The 7621-nt window shown below is 41.9% G+C and overlaps 1 protein-coding gene across 1 annotated transcript in view; it reads left to right on the top strand.

Annotated features, from left to right (window-relative positions):
• The window catches only part of MAPK6 (mitogen-activated protein kinase 6), a 59366-nt gene that overhangs the window by 733 nt on the left and 51012 nt on the right, over window positions 1–7621 (top strand). The window lies entirely within an intron of this gene.

The following is a 7621-nucleotide window of genomic DNA, read 5'->3' as shown; positions in this document are numbered from 1 at the left end:
TGAGGACACCATATTCCAGCTTCCCATTCTTTGAGTTCCAGGATTTACACCCAGTGCACCCCCCCCCCCGCCCCAGTCACCATCCCGAGCTCTCAGGCCTTTGGCCTCGGACTGAGAATCACACCGTTGGCTTGCCTGGTTTTGAGGTTTTTGGACTTGCACCAAGCCACGTTACCGGCATCCCAGGGCTTCCAGCTTGCAGCTGGCCTATCATGGGACTTCTCAGCCTTCATAATCACATGAGCCAGTTCACCTAATAAATTCCCTCCCATATATCTACATACGTATCCTATTGGTTCTGTCTCTCTGGAGAACCCTGAGTAATGTAGTTACTACTGATTTCCTTTTCACTGTTCCCTCAGCTGTACCCATATCTTACTCTGTTTTGTGCTGTTATAACAGAATACCTGAGACTGGGAAGTTTATAAAGAAGAGAAACTTATTTGGCTCACCATTTTGGAGGCTGGGAAGTCCAAGATCAAAGGGCCAAATGTAATGAGGACCTTATTGCTGCATCATCCCATGATGAAAGGTGGAAGGGCAAGAGAGCACATGCAAGACAGCAAAAGATTGAACTTGCAGCCTCAAGCCCTTTTGTAACTGGCATTAATCCATTCATGAGGCTGGAGCCCTCATAACCTAAACGCCTCACATTAGGTCCCACCTCCCCGCACTGTTGCTTTGGGGATTAAATTTCCATCACATACTTTTGGGGGGACACATACAAACCACAGCAATAGCCCTCTGGTTTTTTACTCTGTCTCTCCTAAGCAGAGAGTAGAGGGCGCTCCTGCTTTCTGTGGCAAGATGGAGGCAGAGATTGTGTTTTGGCCTTCTTCCCTTGCAGCAACATGCTTGAGCGTGTTTCATGGCAAGCTTCTGGATGGAAATATTAATAATAGCCCTTATTTATATAGTCGTTTAGCATTGTCAGAGTTCTTTTACACCATTATCTCATGTAATCCTTGGACTGACCCTGAGAGGGAGGCGAGGCAGGTGTTATTTATACTATTTTAAAGATGGGATAAATGACTTGCCTGGAGTCAAAGAACTAATATGTAGCAGAACTTGGGCCAGTACCCAGGTCTGCTGACTACTCTTGGTGCCAGGATACTAGATGGATTCTTCTGATCTCAGAGTAGAGCCCCCAAGGATTACTGTTGGGGGACTTGTCTTATTTAAAACTTTCATGGACTGTCTGAAAGTGAGCTCATGTAGGAAAAGTCACTAGGCTAAGATATTCTTTTTTTTTTTTTTTTTTGTCTTTTTTCATGTCCGGCAACAGACCGCAACCCTCAGTGTCACGCCCGTACCGGACCGGGACCAGCAACGGGATCGCAACCCTCAGTGTTGCTCCCACGCCTTGCCCAGCCAGTGAGCGGGAACCGGTCTGTATGTGGGATCCGAACCCTCAGCGGGAGCGCCGCCGCGCTTCCCAAGCGGCGCACTGTAGCAATGCGCCACCGGGCCGGCCCTAAGATGTTCTTAAGCTCTCCAGAGTAGTAAACACCAAGCAGATGGATATAAACTGAAGAAAAGATAAATTGCACAAAGTTATGTGAGTGGACAGAAGTATGGCAAATGAATTTCATTCTGTACTGATTTGGGATAATGCATTTAGGATTGTTATTCTGAAGTACACTTAAAAGAAGATGAGATTGGAGATATGCTTTATTCCAAGAAAGAGGACCATGAATTATTGTTGACTGTTTCCTAAAGTCATGTAACAATAAAATGCTAGGCCTCTTTGCTAAGAATGAGGAAAACAGAACTGAAAGCATTACTTTTTCCTTCATTTGGCAAAACAGTAATGAAACTATACCTGGAATCATGCATTTAATTCTGCCCAGAAACTTTAAAAAAGGGTCCAGTGGATATGCCAGGCCATAGAAAGGGATAAATAGCCAAATAGATTCCCAAAGAATAAAGTTGTTTCAAAAATAGGATTACATAAGTATAAATTTAGAGGAAATCCCTATTCACCTTTCTGAAGTTTATGACATAGTGGACAATTAAAATATTTGTAAACACTTCATTTTCAACAAACATTTACAGAGACCACTACTTTCAGGCACTATGATCAATGCTATAGTTTACAATGAATAAAGAACAGAAGTTCACAGTCATTGTCAGAGAATATCAGCCTGAATGAATCATTAGTCCAATGCAACACAGCTATTCTTGTGTTCTTAATGGATTAACATGTGGTATATGGTACACAGTCTCTTGGGCTTGGTTGGTGTGTGTTGGTTGCCAGAGACTAATCACCCTGTTGAACTTAAAATCAAGTTCCTCAAGCTGCAAATCCGAAGGACTGAACTCTTCATACCACCCAGAGGTATTAATAACTGCTGTGATTTGAATAAGTCCTCCCTAAGTCCGTGTATTGAAACTTTAGTCTCCAATGCAATGGTATAGGGAGGTGGGGCCTAATGAGAGGTGATTAGGTCATGAAAGCATGAATGGATTAATGTTATCATAGGAGTATGTCAGTTATGAGAGTGGGTTTGTTACAAAAGTGAGTTCAACACCAAGGTCAAGGGTTTGGAACCCTATGCTAGCCAGCTGCCAAAAAAAAAAAAAAAAAAAAAAAAAAAAAAAGGCGAGTTCAGCCCCTTCTTGTTCTCTTGTTCTCACCCTTTCTTGCCCTTCCACCTTCCAGTGTGGGATGACACAGCACGAAGGTTCTCACCAGAAGCTGGCACCATGCTCTTGGACTTCCCAGCCTCCAGAACTGGGAACCAAATAAATTTCTGTTCATTACAAACTACTCAGTCTGCGGTATTCTGTTACAGCAGCATAAAACAGACTAAGATAATAACCTCATTAATGTTTATAGTTGTTTACCTGGGTCTTACAGACATTATCCTTCTCTGTGGTATCAGCGTTTCTGAGCTAGGAAGGTAGAGACAGTCCCTGCTTGTGACTGAGTTATGTTTCTGAAAACTGATTTCTAACTTGGTTGTTTGAATCTGAAGATGCATTTTCCCTAGAGAAAGAATGTTATAAATACTGGTTAGGTTTTCAGGCCCACTCTTAGAAGCCCCATTTAGCCCACATGCAGCTCAACTATGAGACTACAGGATTGTGACCTACAACATTGTTTCTACGAGAAAATATGCCCCAGCAGCAGAACAAGGTCTTCCTTCCTCCCCCACTTCCTATCACCATTAGTAACAAAGCCTGTGTGTTTACTACAGGAAGTGCAGCTCCTGCGTGTGGGCAGCTGGGTTTTGAGGCAGCCTTGGACCCTTAACCACAGGGACAGAGATACTCTCTTGCTTCTCCTGCCCTAGCTCTGACAATGAGGGTAGTGGGGGCAGGTGGGGAGTCTTTCCCTGACCCATTTTCTTCAAGGCTATTGAGACTCCTTGAGTGGGGTGGAGGGGATATTTTGTAGCAAGACTGGCTACATAACTTCTGGGACTCCTTGTTCTAAAAGGAAAAAAAAAAGCTGCAGAAAGTAGTAAAATATAAAGCTTTTCTTCTGCAGTTTCTCTCTTGACTTATGGTGTTTTAAATTTGACATTTAATACTGTTTTAAGTGAAAAAAGTTAAAATTTACATTATTAGCATGAATTTTATAATTGATTTTTATATTGTGCAAAGTCAGTTTTACATGCAAATATAAGTCCTATATGTACTCACCAAAATGACACCATTTTTGTTTCGTAGCTCATACATGCATATATTCTGTATTTTGTTCTTACTAGAGCACTAGAAACACTGCACAAAACTAACTCAACTATTGTTATTTCACTTCTTGATGCACACTCATTCTACCAACACTCTCAACCTTTGACTTACTGGTGGAGTAAGAAAGGACTGAAAGGCAAAGGCAATATCAGCATAGATGGGTTGTCTAACACAGGGAAGTAACACAAGTAAGAAGAGATATGGGGCCGGCCCGGTGGCGCACTGCTACAGTGCGCCGCTTGGGAGCGCAGCGGCACTCCCGCCGAGGGTTCGGATCCCACATACAGACTGGTTCCCGCTCACTGGCTGAGCAAGGGGCGGGCGCAACACCGAGGGTTGCGATCCCGTTGCCGGTCCCGGTCCGGTACGGGCACGACACTGAGGGTTGCAATCCGTTGCCGGACACGAAAAAAGACAAAAAGGAGAAAAAAAAAAAAAAAAAAAGAAGAGATATGATAGGGTATCTTGGTCTTTTATGTGTCTTAGAATGCCATTGCCTTCTTTCTGGGTTGGAAGTAAGTTCTGGTTCTAGTGGAAAGCAAGGCCTCTCAGAGGTGTCATCATCCTCACTTACTCACCTGAAGACTAGAATTCTGTGCTTATGGGGTATGGAGAACACTATATGTGAATGGGGTGGCAAGGAACAGTGGGCATGCATATTGCATCTGTCTCCTCTGCTTACCTACATGCTCCTTTGTTCCATCTGACTTCACTACAAAACATGAGTTTAAATATAAAATTATTAGAAATGTCAAGATGACAACAGTAGAGCACGAAACCAAGCACAGTGTCGTTCTGAGTGTAGAGCCCTGGATAATGCCCTGGGTATGGGGGGAGGGAGAATTTAAATATAAAATTATTAGAAATGTCAAGATGACAACAGTAGAGCACGAAACCAAGCACAGGGTCGTTCTGAGTGTAGAGCCCTGGATAATGCCCTGGGTATGGGGGGAGGGAGAGAAAGGTAGAGAGACCTACAGACACCTATGGCACGCTGGAATGGGCTATCATCAGGATGGGCAGATGGATCTTAGGCCTCCTGAGCCCCTGCCATTTTTCTTCCAAGACACCACACCTAAAGGATTGCCAGAGGCATTGATGGCTGCAGACTCCAGAGGTGGGTACCAGCCTCTGGGGATGATGTCATCTTCAGGGAAGGGTGTTCCAGTGGTAGTGACTATGAGGTGACAAAATATTTATCAAATAGAACATGATATGGGATTGTGGAAGGCAGACCTACCAAACTTACCATTTTGTATACTAGTTGAGAAATGAAGCACTCAGAATGACCAATGTAAACATAAACACAAAGTTACTGATAGTGATTGCCTTCTTCTCCAAATGACAGGATAGCTTGATTATTGAAGTGCAAAGAGGAGGGGCATGACCTTGTGTAATGAAAGCTGCTTTGTCCCCACGAATGAAAATATTTATCATTCACTGTGCATGGGCTGAGGAACATTATGTCTATTTTTTCATTTTATTTACAGTGGTCATGTGGCAGAGGCCCTGGTTCTCAAAAACTAAGGGTAGTCATAGAAGACTTTGTGGTCTCAGGAGGTTCAAGTTTCAAAAATAGGGACTCTCTCCAGAAATTAGGAGCATCTGTTATCCTCAAGCTATTGGAGATCTCAAGGTAGGAGAAGGAAGGACAGAGCGCAAATAGTAAAACCTTTTGAATAAACTTCCCTAATGGCAGAAAGTATCACTATCTCTGTACTTCACTTAAAAAGTGTATGGGAGGCGAGGTGAGGCAATGACTTTTGTATTTTTTTAATATGAAGAAATTAAAATTTTTATTTTTTAAAATAAGAAGTACATTCTAAGATGTTGTGGAGGTAGGGGGGTAGGGAGCAGGGCTGGTTCATAGCTGGCTCCAACACTGGCCCAGTTGCCGTCAGTGACGGTCAGGGCCAAGGCCCACAGTCCCCCACCTCAGGACCCCGGGGTCTTCTGGCTCCGGCTCCTGCCTCAGCCTGGTTGCAGTAGGCAGGGGGTGGGACTGAGGCTGACTTCTGTATTACTAGTTTAATTCTATCATTTCTACAAATTTGTCCTGCTTCCAGAAAATACTGACTTCCAAGACAGATAAATTAGAGGGGGATCCTTGGACTATGTAATTACTGGTTTTATAAAATTATCCCAATATGTATTTCCCAGTACATTTAAGTTTTTAGTTATATAACCATTATTCAAAAAGTACATAGATTTTTGTTTCAGAAATTGATTTTATTACAAAGAAAACCAAGTTTTGTCTAAAAAATTTAATTTATTGCAGCTTTTCTATGAAATCCCATTTATCATAGCCTGAGAAGCATGATCTGTTTACAAAGTACCTGAAACATGCCACTTGGTAGGAACTTGATAAATGATAGGTAGCTATTACCATTCTCCTGAAGGATAAACTCTTGTGGATCCCATCAAGTTAAATGTGGGATCCTTGATTTTCATTTGCAGGTAGTCTCCCATTTCAAAAAGCATTCAAGTGATCTGCCTCTCATCAAACTTTACATATAGCTTTGAGGGATTTTGATTGGAAATGTTCATTCTATAATCTTTGTAGCCAACCCTCATTTTTTGCAGATTGCTTGCGAATTTGCCTATTGCTAAAATTTATTTGTAACCCCAAAGTCAATACTCACAGTACTTTCGCAGTCATTTTTGGACATGCACAGTGGCAAAATATTTGAGTCATCCTAAATGAACATTCCCAGTTGAGATGAAACAAGGTGACATTCTGCCTTCTTATTTCAACTCTCATATATAAACAAGTATCATTTTCCATGGTCTGTTTAGTGCCATGTTTTTCGTTGGTGATTTTGCTGTTCAACATGTCCCCCAAGCATAGTGCTGAAATGCTCTCTAGTGTTCTTAAGCACAAGAAGGCTGTGATGTGTCTTATGGAAAAAATGCATGTGTTAGATAAGCTTTATTCAGGCATGAATTATAGTGCTGTTGGTCGTGAGTTCAATGTTAACACAATAAACATTACATAAGATGTCTTTAAACAGAATCACACATAAAACAAAGCTATACGTTGACTGGTTTTTGAGAAGGTTGTGTTCAGAGATTTGTAGGAGCCTAACTCTGTGTTTCCCCTAGGCACAATGGCTCAGTATTCACTAATTCACTGTTCACAGTGACTTTATAGAATTATCACGAATCAGGAAAACCCAGTGAGAATCAACTGTACTTGGCAAACAATTTCTGCAGTGGAAAATTGTTTTGTTTACAATCAAATCACCATGTGTTCTTCTAGAAACCATGTTTAGGAGAGCAGTCATCTTAAATTAAGAGAATAAACATAGACACATAGAAGCTTCTAGTTGGAGACCTTGGAAGTTATCACCTTCCTGCTGGCCCCTCCTCCCCTCAGCAATTCCTTTTATAGCATACTTGACAGGTGGCCATTGTTTTCTGATTGAGTGCTTCCAGTGATGTAGTGCTCACTTCACCAGGAAGTCCTGTCCACTGTGGCTCAGTTCCAGTATCTAAAACAGTCCCTTCTTATGCCCAGCCAAAATCTTCCTCTCAGTAGTAGTGCTCCCTATGGTCTTAGAGCTGAATTCGAGCAAGACGGAATAAACCTGATGTTTTCTCTGCACAACCCCTTATGCAAATCTCTCTTCTGTTGGTTAAACAGATCCAATTCCTACACTTTTTCTTCAGAGAACATAGTTTCCACACACTTCCTGGATGTCTCCTAATGAACTCTAATTTATTACATGTGGTAGCTCTTTTTATGCGATATCTATATTTGATCATGTAAATTCATAAATCCCGAGCTGAACAACACAGGTCTGGTACCTACTGGTGACTTGGACACTGTTTTCTATTGACACATTTTGTTACATTTTAAGTTTTTTTTTTTTTTCCTTTTTGTCTTTTTTCGTGTCCAGCAACGGATCGCAACCCTCAGTGTCGC

The sequence above is a fragment of the Galeopterus variegatus genome, unplaced genomic scaffold, assembly GCF_000696425.1.
Source record: "Galeopterus variegatus unplaced genomic scaffold, G_variegatus-3.0.2 Scaffold3852, whole genome shotgun sequence".
Taxonomy (NCBI): Eukaryota; Metazoa; Chordata; class Mammalia; order Dermoptera; family Cynocephalidae; genus Galeopterus; species Galeopterus variegatus.
The sequence above is the reverse complement of the archived record's forward strand: the minus strand, read 5'-3'. Positions and strand labels throughout refer to the sequence as shown.